General features: G+C 47.3%; 1 protein-coding gene across 2 annotated transcripts in view; it reads right to left on the bottom strand.

Moving 5' to 3' along the window:
* Positions 1 to 15,149, bottom strand: part of FAM107B (family with sequence similarity 107 member B) — a 101,751-nt gene that overhangs the window by 45,577 nt on the left and 41,025 nt on the right. The window contains exon 1 of one of the 2 annotated variants that reach the window (XM_081927897.1): positions 6,588 to 6,999. The exons of the other annotated variant lie outside the window; for it this stretch is intronic. The gene's annotated coding sequence lies outside the window, so the exon portion shown is untranslated. Of the gene's footprint in view, positions 1 to 6,587; positions 7,000 to 15,149 lie in introns of those variants that run through there. 2 annotated transcript variants of the gene reach the window in all.

The following is a 15,149-nucleotide window of genomic DNA, read 5'->3' on the forward strand; positions in this document are numbered from 1 at the left end:
CAAACGTCGGCTCCGTCAGCCTGAAAGTGAGATGAGCGCTACAACCCCAGAGTCGCCTTTGACTGGAATTAACCATCCAGGGATCCTTTACCTTTACGCTTTTCAAGTCCCTTTGCTTTCAAGAGCTCTTGGCTCCACTGGGCTTCTTGTGCAGCCTTTAGACTCCAAACTTCTGGGCACAAATGGGATAGTTATCAAATGTAGGAAGCAAGCAGAATTCAAACTCTAATGTGGGGAAATGTTAACTCGTCTCAACTTCCAAGCTGGTCCCAATGTTGCCTTGGACCATTAAAGAAATTCACTATTTAATTTTGAAAAGGGAGAACCTTTTCTGGAGTTACGAAATACCTTCCTGGGAGTGGTGGGAGAGTGTTAAGTACATATACTTTCCTGTTCGTTTTCTCCTAAAATTTTGTTGATAGCATGGGTGATAGAGAGATTCTGTCCAAATCTTTAGAGGGCAAAGTAAGTCTTGATATCCTGCAACTTTTCTTCCAAGATAAAATTTCTCCAAGGGCTGAATAAGGTAAACCCGAAATTTCTCCCTGTTTCGATTTGGTTTTTTGGTGGGGGGAGGCAGAGAAGGGAAGAGGCGATGACCACCATCATTTAGTAAGCTGCAATGAGGTTTGGGCTCCTGTGCTCCCCTCCCCTTCATCTCTCTGCATAGGATCCCAGCAGCTTTGGTTAACCACAGTGAAGGATCTGGTCAACATGCTAAACTGTGGTTAACATTAACTTTGTTTTTTTCAAGCAGGACAGCTTCATAACCCATGAATTGAAGTTGGCTTGTTCAAAACAAACCATAGTTCAGATAAACTACAGTTTACGGTTAGGTTAACACAGCAAGCTTCAATCTAAACTAGAAGGCCAAGCGTATGAACTTCTCGCAACTGTGCTGAGAAAGAGAGAAATATAGGAGTCCACCACAGCCACGAAACTAGGGTCTTGTTTTATTATTATTTGGGGGGGGGGTCAGCATTCAGTCAATCCCCTTTTGACATCAGCAGCTGCTAAACAGCAACCCCAAGCTTCAACTCAACCTTATTTGCATGCTTGGCAAACAATACTTTAAGGTGGGGTTTCTCAGATTTCCTTACCCCAGAGTCTTCTTGAAAGGATAAAAAACTACTGAGGCCCACCAATCACAAAATGTTGACACAGGACATCCCATTTTAGGCAGATTTTGTTTCAGAGGGCAAAGCCTTTTCTTATCTCTCTGTATCTCCTTGCTGCTCTCTGCAAACTGCCTGTTTCTTCCATCCCCGTCTTCCTCCTAGTCGGAGGCCTATGCCAAGGAGGCCATTACATGATACACAGCTGATTAATTTCTTCTTTCATACCTGCATTTAGATGCACAAAGAGAAACTCAATAAACGAAAGCCCAATAGCCAATTTGAGTAATCCCTCCCTTACTCCCAAGTTTATTATTAGTAAAACGACGAACCATCTCTCTCTTTCTAAATTTCCTTCCTGCATCTTATCTTCCTCACAGAAGGGAGGAGATGCTTTCTGGCTCAGCAGAGGGCCTGGCAGGAGAGGAGGAAGACCTCGGCATTTGGGGCGGGCGGGCAGGAACTTCTCCTTTTCCTCTCCTTCAAGATCTGTCACAACTCTCCAGCCTCCCTCCTTTCCTCACTCAGGTGGCTAAATTTCCTCACTTCCTCTCCCCCACCCCCACCCCGCCTCCGTTGTTTGCTTGCTGCAGCCTCACACTCGCCTCTTCCTCTTACCAAATCCCCCGTCCCACAAGTGCCTCTGCAGGGAGCGGCTGGCGGCCTCAGTCCAAGCAAAACACTGCGGCATGACCTGGGCGGTGCAACTCGTGCCCAGAGGCGTCCCCGTTGGCCCCTTTCCTCCACTGCAGAACTCCCCATTCCCACATCTCCCATCCACCTGCAGCCTCTAGACTGAATAGCAGGCAGCAGGAATCTTCTCCATGGCAGGTACTCTGTTCTAAGCCCTCCAGCTCCCAGCACTTGACAAAAGGGTATTGGCTCTGCAGGGTTCACTAGAGTAAGACGGATAGAGGCCATCTTTCAAGGAGTAGACCTACCACAATGCACTGGACTCCCCCCAAGAACAGTATTGATCAAAAAAGGAATGACTAGATTTTCCCACTGAAATTACAGGCACCAACAGGCTGCCATGGCAATGCTATAGCAACCTGACTGTGGTTACCTGGAACAATGATTATGCAGACATGTTTCTAAAGGTGTGCCTAAAACCCGCTGGTTTTGCATAACTGGTTCTTGAAATTCTTCAGCAGAGAGGCAAATTGGCCCCAGAGCCTTATCTGATGTGACAGCCAGCAACCCAGTTTCGTCCTGTTGATGATACCCAATGTTAAAGAACAGACAAGCCCAAACCAAGCTCTTTGGGGGGCCTGGATTGAAGATGTGGGGCAACAGCAAAATAGACAAAGACAAAACAACTAAGAGAATAAACCTAACCTACAGAAGACTCTCTCCACTACCTTCTAAAACACACTGAGAAGAAACAAAAAAAATTTCCTTCCAGTAGCACCTTAAAGACCAACTAAGTTAGTTCTTGGTATGAGCTTTCGTGTGCATGCACACTTCTTCAGATACGAAAGCTCATACCAAGAACTAACTTAGTTGGTCTTTAAGGTGCTACTGGAAGGAAATTTTTTTTTGTTTTGACTATGGCAGACCAACACAGCTACCTATCTGTAACTGGAACACTGAGAAGAATGTGTCGTCATGCTGTTTTCCATCTTAACTGTGCCTACCTAGAAGGAAGTCAAGAGAACATGTGGGATACTCAGGTTTTACATTACTGAGAAGTGAAGTCAACACTGGAATTCAAGTTTCCTCTCTCTGATGGTAATAGGAAGAGAGTCCTCGGATTATGAATTTTATTTATTACATTTCTAGTCCAACTGTCTTCCAAGGGGCTCAAGGCAGTGCCTGTAGGAGCCACACAATGTTATCTTTACGGTCACCTTGCCAGAGAGGGTGAGCCAGGCCCTCTCTCTCAGCCCACAGTTCGAACAGAGAACTTCATAGCCGAAAGTGTCGTCCCAGGCCTGGTCAGAAACTCTGACCACTACACCAAGCCGCAATCATGTCTCTCCACCATGCTTGTGCCACACACAATATATGGGCCAAGTGCAACATCTTCATCAAAGATCTCAGGGTGATTCACAGAATAAAAAGCTGCCCCTCTGAAGGCTCCATTAGTCTCGTCTGTTTGGTGGCAGAAGCCACCTTGTTGTTTGTAAACATTAGCTGCCCAAAAATGGAGGAAAACAAAAACAAAAAGGTGGCCATGGAGAGACTTCTTTTCCCCACTTTTATCATGTATTGATTTAGTATTTACCCCTGAACTGGCCTACTTTTCAGGGCTGGCATAAGCACTAGCGAGAAGACCTGTGGGTCCAAAATCAGGGAGTAAATGACTCCCAAGCTAAGACTGCTTTCCATGTTTGAAGAAGACAGAGAAGAGACAAAAAGAGCTTGTGTTTTTTATGCAGCTAGATTGCTTATTACACAATTAGGAAAAACTCTACAGATGCCATAGACAGTTGGTACAGGAAGCTCTGGAAGAGGGCAGCAGAGAAACCTACCCAACAGATGCACATGATCAAAGGCCAGTGAAACCAGAACCACATTTCCCTGTTTGAAATGACTTTATCGCTTACACTGTGAAAAATACTAAAAACAAGTTCCACCACCACCACTTAAAAATTATGTTTCAGTTTGGAAATGTTTAATATTGGGAAAGGTCCCAAACAACTTATGAAGACTTGGGTTAATGTGCATCAGTTGATATTTGTGTAACCTGCATTATAACTGGCCAATCTTGGCTACATTGAGAGGGGACTGGAAGAGGCTTGTCTTTCCAAACAAACAAAATGCATTTTGCTGCGGAACTGTTCCTCACTTATAGTTTTTTACTGTAAAGTCCTTAATAAAAAGGAATGCAAAGACAGCACTACCTAAACACAGAACTATTTCATAAAACTAGTCACTGCAAAATAATCTCAATTGCAGCAATTGAAAGTTCAGTGTGTTTGTGGTTGCAGTCTGCCTGCAGGGCAGCGAGAACACAGGCTGTCAGGAGAAGATGGACGCATTTGAATGAATGGAGGCAAGGGAAAAAACATTCATTTGCTATTTTTTGAAAGATGGTGATAAGATAAAGATCAATGTAACTTTTTAAGGTGCTGAGCTTTTTGTGGTGAACCTCTTCTAACCTAGTTTGTTTGGTGCCTATTCTATCTCTCCCCAAATCCCTGCATTTTTAAGCATTCTGTGAGCTCAGGACCATGAGCCCGATGTGATCGCTCTGTACCAGCAGATGCCCGTCTTGACACCCCGCCTTCAATAATGTGGTTTTTATTAATTTTCAGCAGGACAAAGGACAGTAAGCAAATATGAGGTCACACGGCTATTATACAGAAAGGGCACTATGAATGGATGGCTGTGTCATTCCCATCATTTAGACCAAAACCAAACCTTCTAACTGAAGGAGTGGACTTCAGTGGTGACACTGAGGGACCCGTGCATCATCCCACATCTGCTGGCACAGAATGACTGCAATACTTTATAAAACCAGTGTCTTTAGCCAGAACCAAGGCCTGGTACTCACTGCGGGTGTGTGGCTGTGGCTGTGTTTGCACGCTACGGCGGGGGGGGGGGGCGTCACATTCAAAAGGAAAACAGCTGGAATGTTAAATGCTAGCATGTTGGGGACCAGGATGGAGAACCTTCTCCCTGGTTTGCAGCTATGCAGGGTATTATTTGAATAGAGATATTCTTCTGGATCAGGCCAAGGGACCATTCTAGACACACCTGCTCACCTCCCCATGGCCAGCCAGGAGCCCACGGAAAGCCCACAGGCAGGACTGGGAGGCAATGGAGCTCTTCCTGCCTGCGATTCTCAGCCTGCTGCCTGACGGGGGAGCTACCCCATAGCCTTATCCTCCGTGGAAGGGAGTCTGAAGTGGTGCAGTCCAGGTCCAGGCTTGCTGCCCTAAGGAGAACTGCACCAAGGAGTTTATTCATTGGTGGAAGAGTTGCAGGCAGGAAGGAAGAAGCAACAAGCTGGCAGGGGAAGGGGCAGGGGGGCACAGCCAGCATTCATGGGGGGGCAGAACCCAACTGTCTGAAACATGATTGGCCAGTTAGTTAAGTATTTTTGTTTGTTTGCTTGATGGGGGGAGCAGCTCCCCCCCTCCGCCAAGGGGGGTGTTTGCCTGAAGGGGGGCTTTGAGGAAACTCTTTATCTGTATCAGCAGGCGTGGATGTGGCAGGGACTCCATCCTGAGGGTAAAAGACACAGAATCCTTTTTCACTGCAGGAGTGTCCCCAAGTGCCACTTGTAACTCACACACACAGAACTTAATTTTTGTATAATTTGTATACTGCCCTTCATCTGAAGATCTCAGGACAGCATAAAAATACAAGATAAAACACAAAATACATAATAAAAACAAGAACAAAAGCAAAGCAAAACAATGTCCCATCATGGCAGCCACTTTGTTCTACAAGGAAGGAATAAAGGCATGCAGTGAGGGACACCATAAATTTGCTGCCTACCCATCGTGACTCCAGCCATCAAGAATCAAACATGCTCCTATGGTCACAGTCCCATCCCAAGCCAAGTACGTCTTGTCCAAAACTGCTTTTTCATAACAGCTTCCAAGGAAACCTCATTTTGAGGTCAACCTCTGTAGATTTGTAGTCAATGTCCAAGGAAAGCTGAAGCTGGGCAAGAAGGAGAAATCTTGGATTGAGGAGACCCTGGCACAAATTCCCCACTCAGCCATGAAGCGCAGAGGGATGTGCTTGGCCCCTTCCCTCTTCACTTAAATCTAACTCACAGAAGTTTTGCAGGCGTAAAATGCAATGGTGCCAGGACTGCAAGGAGTCTGCTGGGTCCGGCCAAGGGCTCATCTAGTCCAGCATCCTGTTCTCACAGTGGTTGACCAGATGCTTGTGGGAAACCTGCAAGCAGGACCCGAAGGCACGAACCACCTCCGCCTCTGCCCTGGTTTCCAGCATCTGGGATTCAGGACCACCTGACTGGGGGAGGAAGAGCAGAGCCAGCCTGCTCTGCAAGATTTCTTGCATGCCATTCTTGAGTTCATTGGTTAAAGTCAGGGTGCAAAATGCAACACATAATTTAGCCCGCAAGCAAGCCTCCTTTCTTTGCCCAGCTGCTGCTTCACTAAGAAACTTGATTTCCTTTCAAAGGTCCTTTCCTGCCTTTGTTGACCATCCTCTCTTTTGCTGCGGCAGCGCAAGGTACACTGAACCCGGCTCTGTAAGACAATACTGCTCTCTGACTCCTCTGCCAAGCGCTGGACACCTTATATGCATGATACTAAAAATAAAAACAGAAGAAACACACCTTCACCTAAGTCAGCCCAACTATTCCAAGGGCAGATTAGACAGTGTGCATATAGAGCAAAAACTATGTATTGACAAATATTTAATAGTCACTTCAGACAATTTTAGGCTGTCACGCAAACGGCTTGCCACAAAATGCTCACTTCTCAGCATGGCCAAAAGTATTCAGAACAGCAACAAACAGGTTGCTTTTTGCTCTTTTGAACTTACCAGTGCAACAGGTGTTGCTGCAGGCAAAGCCCCCTAGAGTTAGTGGCTCCTGAAGCAGCGAAAATATTCAGGATGAACCCATGTTAACCAGCTCCAGCACTTGTCGGTTAGGAAGGAAGAGGCACAGTTAAAAGTTACAAGAAGTCAGAGGGGGTGGGAGATCAAGAAGATTCAATGGGCCAATCAAGTGACTGCACATCACAATTTTAACCGCCTGCAACACCCCAACTGAAAGAGAAGCACAGGAGTTTCCCCTACGGGTTGCTTCCAACTTGGCTCCATGTCTGCTGCAGTTCCCTGCCTTGTGGCCCAGCAGCTGCTTCTACCAACCTTCCTTTGCATTCTTTAAATGCCCCCAGGCAAGGGCGGCCTGGGGGTGTAAGTGCCACCAAAGTACTCAAATACTTTAGATAAACCCACAGTAGCAATAGTGGACTTCCCAGGCTCAGCAAGTGAAGCAGCTTCTTGGAGAACAGAGACAGACCCAGACAGAAATGATCCTTATTGCTTTGGTTTTTACAAAGAAGGATTGAGGGGACTTCCAAAGAGAAACAAATGGTACATGAGATACTTGCAAGAATTTACATGATTACTCATGCTTTTAAGACCACATTTTCTGGTTTTGAGAAGCGAGACAACTAGGTAAGGAGAGGCGTGACAGATTTATAAAATTACGTATTAGCGTTTTGGAGAAAAAAGCTTTGCCCTCCCTTCTCAGTTGTAGAACGCCTACCCCCCTCAATAAAGTTTACTGGAAGCGGGTTCAGAAATTGCAAAAGGAGAGTTTCCTCTTCACAAAACTAATTTATGGGCAACGCTGCAAAATAGACGTGCACAGAAAAGTTTTTTTAAGCAGATTTGAGGAACGTGGGGGGGGGCAGGTCTAGTAAGGGACAAGCAGCCACCTTGGCCCAGTGGTGCCTCCATCTGAATACCAGATAGGAGAGATCACTATCATGTCTTGCTTGCAAGTGCCCAGACAACACACCTGGCTGCTGGAGACGGAATGGGGGAGCGGATGAACAGACCCCCAGCCAGGGAATTCCTGATACCCTCTGGCAGCATCAACAAGACTCGGCTCCAAACCTTGCAAGTCACTGATTCCATTTAAAGGCTGAATGCCCTTCTTCTGGTATAGGAGGCCATACAGAATGAGAAAACTCTAGAGCTGGAAGGGACCCTGAGGCTAATCTAGCCCACCCCGCAATGCAGGAATTTGCAGCTGGTGCTATCAGCCCCCTGCTCTTCCCAAGCCTCCAATATCCTGGGCTCCAACTCCCATCCCCCCTGACAATGGGCTATGATGTCTGGGGAAGATGGGAGTTGGAGTTCAGCGTCATCTGGGAAGAAGGCAACAGAATTCGTTATCTGCCATTACAGTTCAGTTTGGCGTGTGTATAGTTTATGGAAAGTTTCTCTCTCACACATACGGTCGTTCTAAATCCCAGGCACAGAGGCAGCATTGCCTGCAACGTTGCCGAAAGCTCAGGCCCCAGAGCGGTACCCCATAGGCAGAACATCTGCAGCCCCTTCAGACTGACGGCACGACACGGAGGCTGGAACTAAACGCTTCTTATTCCACGTTCCCACACCAACTGGCAAGCTCCAAAATAAGTACAAAAAGGAAAAAGGAGACACGCGCACTCCGCAACTCGCATCGGGCTGAAGCCCAAACCGCTGCTATGTGCATTAAAACAAAACCCCCGCCAAGTGAATTGAGATTGAGGGAGGCCGTGCCTGCGGAGCCCAGTCATCCCCGTCGCCTTCCTGCCCCACTCCGGGGGAAGGGGCGCACTCTGCCCCATTCAAGGGCCTAAGCGCCTCGCGCCCCCCCCCCGCCCCACTCACAAAGGGACAGGCGCGCCGAGACCCGCGAAGGAGCCCCGCCGGGAAGCCGCAGCCCGAGGCAGCCCAGGAGCCCTCGGAAGCCGGACAGCGAAGAGGCGCCCCGGGGGGAGGAGAGAGAGAGAAGGAAGGAAGGAAGGAAGGAAGGAAGGAAGGAAGGAAGGAAGGAAGGAAGGAAGGAAGGAAGGAAGGAAGGAAGGAAGGAAGGAAGGAAGGAAGGAAGGAAGGAAGGAAGGAAGGAAGGAAGGAAGGAAGGAAGGAAGGAAGGAAGGAAGGAAGGAAGGAAGGAAGGAAGGAAGGAAGGAAGGAAGGAAGGAAGGAGAAAGCTCCGCGGAGGGAGGCTGGGCAAAGCAGCCGCCACGAGACTCTCAAGCGAGCTCCGCTCTCCAGCGCAGGGCGGTCTCCGCGCGGCTCCCCTGAGCCTCCCTCCGCGGAGGACAAAGGCGAGGAAGAAGCGGAGCCCCTCGAGCCCGGCGGCGCAGCGGGGATGGAGAGCGGCTCCTCGCGGGAACCTCGGCGTCCGGCGCGCGCCCGCCGCCAAGCCCTCACCTCGGCGCGCCAAGGCGGCTCCTTCCCGCGCTCGCTCGCCCGTCCGTCCGTCCGTCGCTCGCTCCTCGCCCGGGCTCGCCTTGCAGGCGCCGCGGGGCGGATCCCGCCGGCGCGCGGGCTGCTGACTCACGGGCCGCGGCTCCGCCCCGCTCCGAGGGGCGCTGCCGCCGCTTTGTGTCTCGGCCCCTCCGCCCGCCGCCGCCGCCGCCGCCTTTGTTGTTGGGGGCGCGCGAGAAGCGCGGCGGCGGCGGCGGCGGCGGCGTCTGGGGCGGACCGTCGGGCAGGAAGGCGCACCGAATCGGGCTGCTTTCCGCGCCCGCGCGCGAGTTCTGCGCGAGTCTCCCGGCCAACGAGCTTCCGAAAAGGAGCCCGGCGGCGCCCACTGCCGGAAGAGCGAGGCCCGCTGCCTTCTGTCCGCCGTCGGTGGGAGCTGCGCCGCGCGGAGCCCCGGCCGCCCTCGGCGCGCCTCCCCGGCGAGAGGCAGGCGGACCCGGACCCGGCTGGCTGAGATTGGAGAAGAAGCCTCCCCTGGCAAAGTGGAAAGTCCCTCCCCAATTAAGCCTTTAAAGGAAACCTCCCCCCCCCCCCCAATGCAAACGTTATTCATTAATAAAGCCTCTAACCTAGTTTTCCTTCAACAAATGCCTTGGGTGGTTTTGCAGGAATACATAAGCGCAATTACAAATCAAGATTAGAGATGGAGCTCTGAAATCTGCCTGCTATGATAAAGGTCAAGCGTGGCTTTGAATCCTATTTTTATCAGAGGTTTCTATAAATTCCCCTTAAGGAAAACATCCACTTTGCTGATGTTTCAGCAGATTCTGCCCCTGGTTTTAGATGGGCTCTGTGGGCATTCCTTCTCATTGCATCTGTGAAGATGGCATTGTCGAAGGCATTCCCCCGAATATATGCATTATTGCCGCATTACAAAATAAGATTGATTGGGACATGGAACAAGACATTTGCCGTACTTGCCCCTTCTTACTTGTTTGCACTTTTTTACAATCAAGAAGTTTAAGGCAGGTGATGGGTTCCATTTATGTACTTCATAAATGTGGCAAATTTTGAGAGTCCTGTTCAGGTAAAACATCTGTAGAACTTAAGCACACGGCAATACCTAATTAGAAACAACAGCCTGAGATCTTAGCTGTATCAGATCTTCCTTGTATTTTTATGCTCTGAACTGCCATGAGATCTTTGTATGAAGGGCAGTGTGCAAATTTAATAAATAAATTGAAATGGAAATGTGAGATGAAAAGGAACATTATTTTGTGTGAACCTTCCAACCAGTTAAAAATAAACCAGGTTAACAATTTGGCTTCAACTTGTTGATGTTGTTACACAGTTTAATCTTTTGTAAGTCACTTTGAGGTTTTTACATTCAAATAGTGTATGTATATTTTATAATAAACAAACCACGTTATTTTGCACCAAGTTAACATGAGCTAAGAAAACACCAGTCATTTTACTCTCTGGGGGGCATCCAGGGGGTGGGGAATATTGTGTGGGTCTTCCTGTTTATAACACTAGTACAGTGGTACCTTGGTTTAAGAACAGCCCTGTTTACGAACTATTTGGTTTACGAATTCTGCAAAACAGGAAGTAGTGTTCAGGTTTGCAAACATTACCAAGGTCTAAGAACGGAATCTGAACGGCGGAAGGGCACCGGTGGTGGGAGGCCTCATTAGGGAAAGTGCACCTCAGTTTAAGAACGGTTTCGGTTTAAGAACGGACTTCAGGAACGGATTAAGTTTGTAAACCAAGGTACCACTGTACTTCTGTCTTGTTTTCTAACATTCCTTTCACACCACAGCACCTGCTGGGTTATGGAACGCTGCCTCTTGGGCCAATACACTGGCATGACACTTTAAATGTCATTCACGTGTGGTGTGTGTGTGGTGTGACATAACTGAAGAAAGGCCCTGCTCTGCTCCGCCTGCCCCAGGTCTCCTACACGACCCTTCACACACGCGCACACACACACACACACACACACACACACACACACACACAAAAGGGTGCTTAAGATGCTTACCAAAGAGATGATGCCTGGATATTTTATGTGAGTGGGTGGTGCACAGAAATACTTTTATGAAGGATAAATAAAATAAAAACCCTGGGGACACTGCCACTCCCTGCGGAAGGGCACAGGAGCAACTACGCTGGCCGTTCCAGGTGGAAGCCTCTTGGTGCCTGCTGCTGCTCCTGCATCATGGGATGGCCTCTTGCAGGGTCTGCACACACCAGGTGCCACTTTTCTCTCCAACAAGTGTAGGAGCTAAGGGGGTGCAGGAAGAGCAACAAGGGATGGTAACAAGGTACCTTTAAAGCACACTCGAAGCACATTCTTCCCATCAATGGATTCTGGGCACAGTCCTTTGTTAAGGATTGCTCAGACGTGTAGCTCTGTGAAGGGCAAACTACAGTACCCAGAATTCTTTGAGGGAAGGAATGTGCTTTAGTGTGTACACAGCTCTCGTCTCTGGACTTGTAGGTGTTGAAAGGGAACCCTGGAACATTATTTCACAGGCCGTTCTTTGTCTGCCTCCTCCATGAGAGGTCCAGAAGGCAGTATCACGTGAAAGGGCCTTTTCAGCCATGGCTTCCCGTTTGTCGGATGCTCTCCCTGGGGAGGCGTGCCTGGTGCTTTCATTAGACACATTTAGGCACCAGGCAAACCGTTCCCCTTAAAGCAGGCCTTGGGCTGATTATCATCCAATGTGTTTGTGTGACGGGGGCGGTTATTGGTTTGCTTTGTTTTTGTTCTTGTTTTTAGTATGTATTTTGTGTTTTTATTTTGTATTTTTATGGTTTCATGTGAAGAACAGTATACAATTTTTAATGAATATTATTATTATTATTATTATTATTATTATTATTATTATTATTTTACCTGGGATTACCTGGGATTTTCATCCCTCAGATGATAGATCTGTTAGAAATCCTAAATTCCTGGTATCCCTTTCATATTAGCTTCATTCCAAATGCTCTTGCCCAGACGTCTCGTTTTCTCCCCTTGTGTGTCCCCAGTTGGTGCTCCTTACAAAGGCAGACACCTTTTGAGAAGACCTGGTGCTGCCTTTACATTATCTGTAGCTCAGCTACCGACTGCCCATTTCACAGCTGAGGATTGTGGTGAATTATGTATCTTCAGTCTAAAAGCATCAGCTCCTTTGCTGCTACGCCCTCATTATAAAACCTGATCTAATCCTGCATGCCTCGTGCAATTATCTAAGATTACAATTGAAAACATGGCCTCCCCAGTGAGCATGAAGAAGATAAAGTACTCCTAAGTATGGTAAACATGAATGCTCAGGAGTAAGAGCGAGATTGCATGTGTTGTCCAGCAGAACAATACATCATTACCATTCCAATTAATGTAATCTTACTGTGTCGTGGCAGGTATCTTTTTTCTGTGCTTACATTAGTGCTGAACATAACTAACAATTCCTGCTGCCAAGAGCTGGGCATTCAGAAAATACATCAATAACCGTGATGTCAATGGAAGGAAATGCACTTAGGTAGATTTCTCTGATTCATAAGTTCCAAGGGTGAGATAAAAAAAGAGCATACTTTCCAACAGGAAGAAATAAAAGTTGCTTGACATGGTATAAAAATTATAACAAATGTGTTTCATTTATAAGGGCAGGGTGCATCATGGGTGGTAGAAAGTGATAGCCTCTTTGACATCACTGCACTTTCACTGCACTGGAATTTATAGAGAATATTGGATGTCAAGAAGAGATGAAAGTATATGATTTGACAGAGAGAGTGCATTGGACCAGCTGATTACTTAGTCACTGAAAAAGAGGGTGAACAAGTTCGTTTTCTAAAGCCTTCCACTATAGCACCAAGAAAGTCAGCAACACTAATGGGATTTCAAGGCGTTCTTACAGCCTCGTTTCCATTTGCAGCTCTTTGTAGGAATGCTCAAGGATTTTGTTGGGTTCACATTTTGTAAGCAAACTCACACTTCAGTTTGAGCTGCTGGAGACCACAGGAGGGGACGGCACTCTTGCCCTCGGGTCCTGCGTATCGGCTTCCCACTGGACTATGGCTGGCCACTGTGAGAACAGCAAGCCAGACAAAGTCGGCCAGTGGTCTCATCCAGCAGACCCTTCTTATGCTCCCATGCTAATATGTGGAATTGAACTCTGTTACTGTTTTTGGTTCTCAGCTCAAAAAGCAAAGGAAAAATGTGTATTTTAGGGTAAAATGCATACAAAAGTGTGTGATACATTCAAAGACAATGTGCAATAAAAATAGGCTGCAGGCTGAAGCAGAAATGGGATGGAATTGACTTATGAACAGATGCAAAACTGACATGGACCAGAAACAGAACAATCCATCCATTCTGTTTATGACCAGATAACATCAACTAGAAACAAATAAAACATTTTACATACTCTAATCATCGTCAGCATCAACAACATCATCATACATGATTCTTTCAACCATGTACACTGAGTACTAGCAGTTTTCTGAAGCATAGTTGAGCTTCTTAAATCCATTTCCATTAGCAAGAAATGCAAAGGGAGTTTGTGTCTTCTGAGAGAGTTAATTGCCTCTGGCAAAAAAACCCCAACAAACAAACCATGCTGCCATTAGCACAAAGTTTTATGTGAATTTAATTGCATGATGTGCTGAAATGGTGAGATATTGCAGACATCAATGTAAATGTCTAACTGGAAGTATTCATGAAGGTTTGCAGCAATATACATGGCAAACCTTGGCAGACATTTTAGGTCCGTTTTAGTTTGGTGAACCTTTCCTCTGAATTCTGCTTTGCGTTTATCCCATTTATATTCTTTCCTCTCAGGGGCACATCCTGTGCTCTCTCTCCCAGCAACCCTGCGAGGCGGGTAGACAGAGAGAGAGTGACTTGCAATGGACTCGGCCATCCAAACCCTGCTCTCCACATTGGAGCATGTCGGCCCCGGGTTCATTCCCCACAAAAGAATTAGAGGAAAGAAATCCTCAAACGATGGTCCCCAATCACTGGTGGCCTGTAAGCTCCATCTGTATAGTCCTTGGAAAAGGTGTGGAACAGTCAAGAATATCTTTGCATGGCCCTCTACTTATTCCCCTCTCCAGTCACCAGACATTTAGGCGATTTTGACCAGGGTCAGATTTTTCAAATAGGTTAACAGGCCATGGCCTAAGAGATTTGTCTGCAATGGCCAATCTGTTCTTTCTAACTTATGGCTTTTTTTACAAATGAAGTAACAGTCAACATTGTCTATGCTTGCCTTCTTTAATGATGAAAGTCAGGCACAGGGCTATGAAAAGCTCTGGAGAGAGCAGTCTTTTGGCCACAGTGGAAAACTTTGCTTTCATGAGAGTAATATATAAACCTCAGTTAATCACAAAGAGAAATGGAAACAAAAAGCTTCCTGCTTGCGTTTCCTGGACGGCCTGTGGTCACTGCAATCATTTGCTCTGTGCAGGCCCCGCAAATGGCTGGGGTGGGGGGTGGGACTAGCCATAAATTAATACAGCTTACAAAAGAAGCCCACTTGTGGCGGGATTGTGATGAAACTCAAACTCAAGTTAAAATGCCTCTATGGTAACCTAGTACACTGATTTTCAAACCGGACAGCCCAGGTGTTACTCAGGGGTTTCTCAACAGGGAGATAACTACCGTAATTGTCAAACTCCTCTGAAAGGCAGCCTGCTCACAATATCACACCTCTTTTCCCTGTGGTGTGCAGTGCAGGAGATTGCTGGGTGTGTTTCTGTTTAAGCAGGGTAACAGCGTGATCCCAGAAGCCAGGCAGCTACATCCCCCACAAACTGAGAAGACCCCCTAAAACATGCCCCAGAATCCCCTGCAACTGCCTGGCGTTCTGTGGCAGCCATGTGGAGGGGAGCTCTTTGGACCACAACTCACTGTGAGCTTCCCTGAAAGGAAAAAATCTGAAAAACACTCAAGTTATACCCTTGTTTACACGTTCTTGGTAAAATGGTCCATTAAGGCATAGCTGTCAACTTTTGGATTTGAAAATAAGGGATCAGCAGCCTCACCTGTCCCGGGGACAGTCTACGGGATATCTAACAATCCGGGATAGCAGCGGGAAATGGAGCTGGAATAAGGGAATTTCCCGCAAAACAAAGGGAAGGTGGACAGCTATGTTTTAAGGGGGGGGTTATAATACTAAATATATACAG

The sequence above is a fragment of the Podarcis melisellensis genome (assembly GCF_964234715.1).
Source record: "Podarcis melisellensis genome assembly, chromosome: 10".
Classification (NCBI taxonomy): Eukaryota; Metazoa; Chordata; class Lepidosauria; order Squamata; family Lacertidae; genus Podarcis; species Podarcis melisellensis.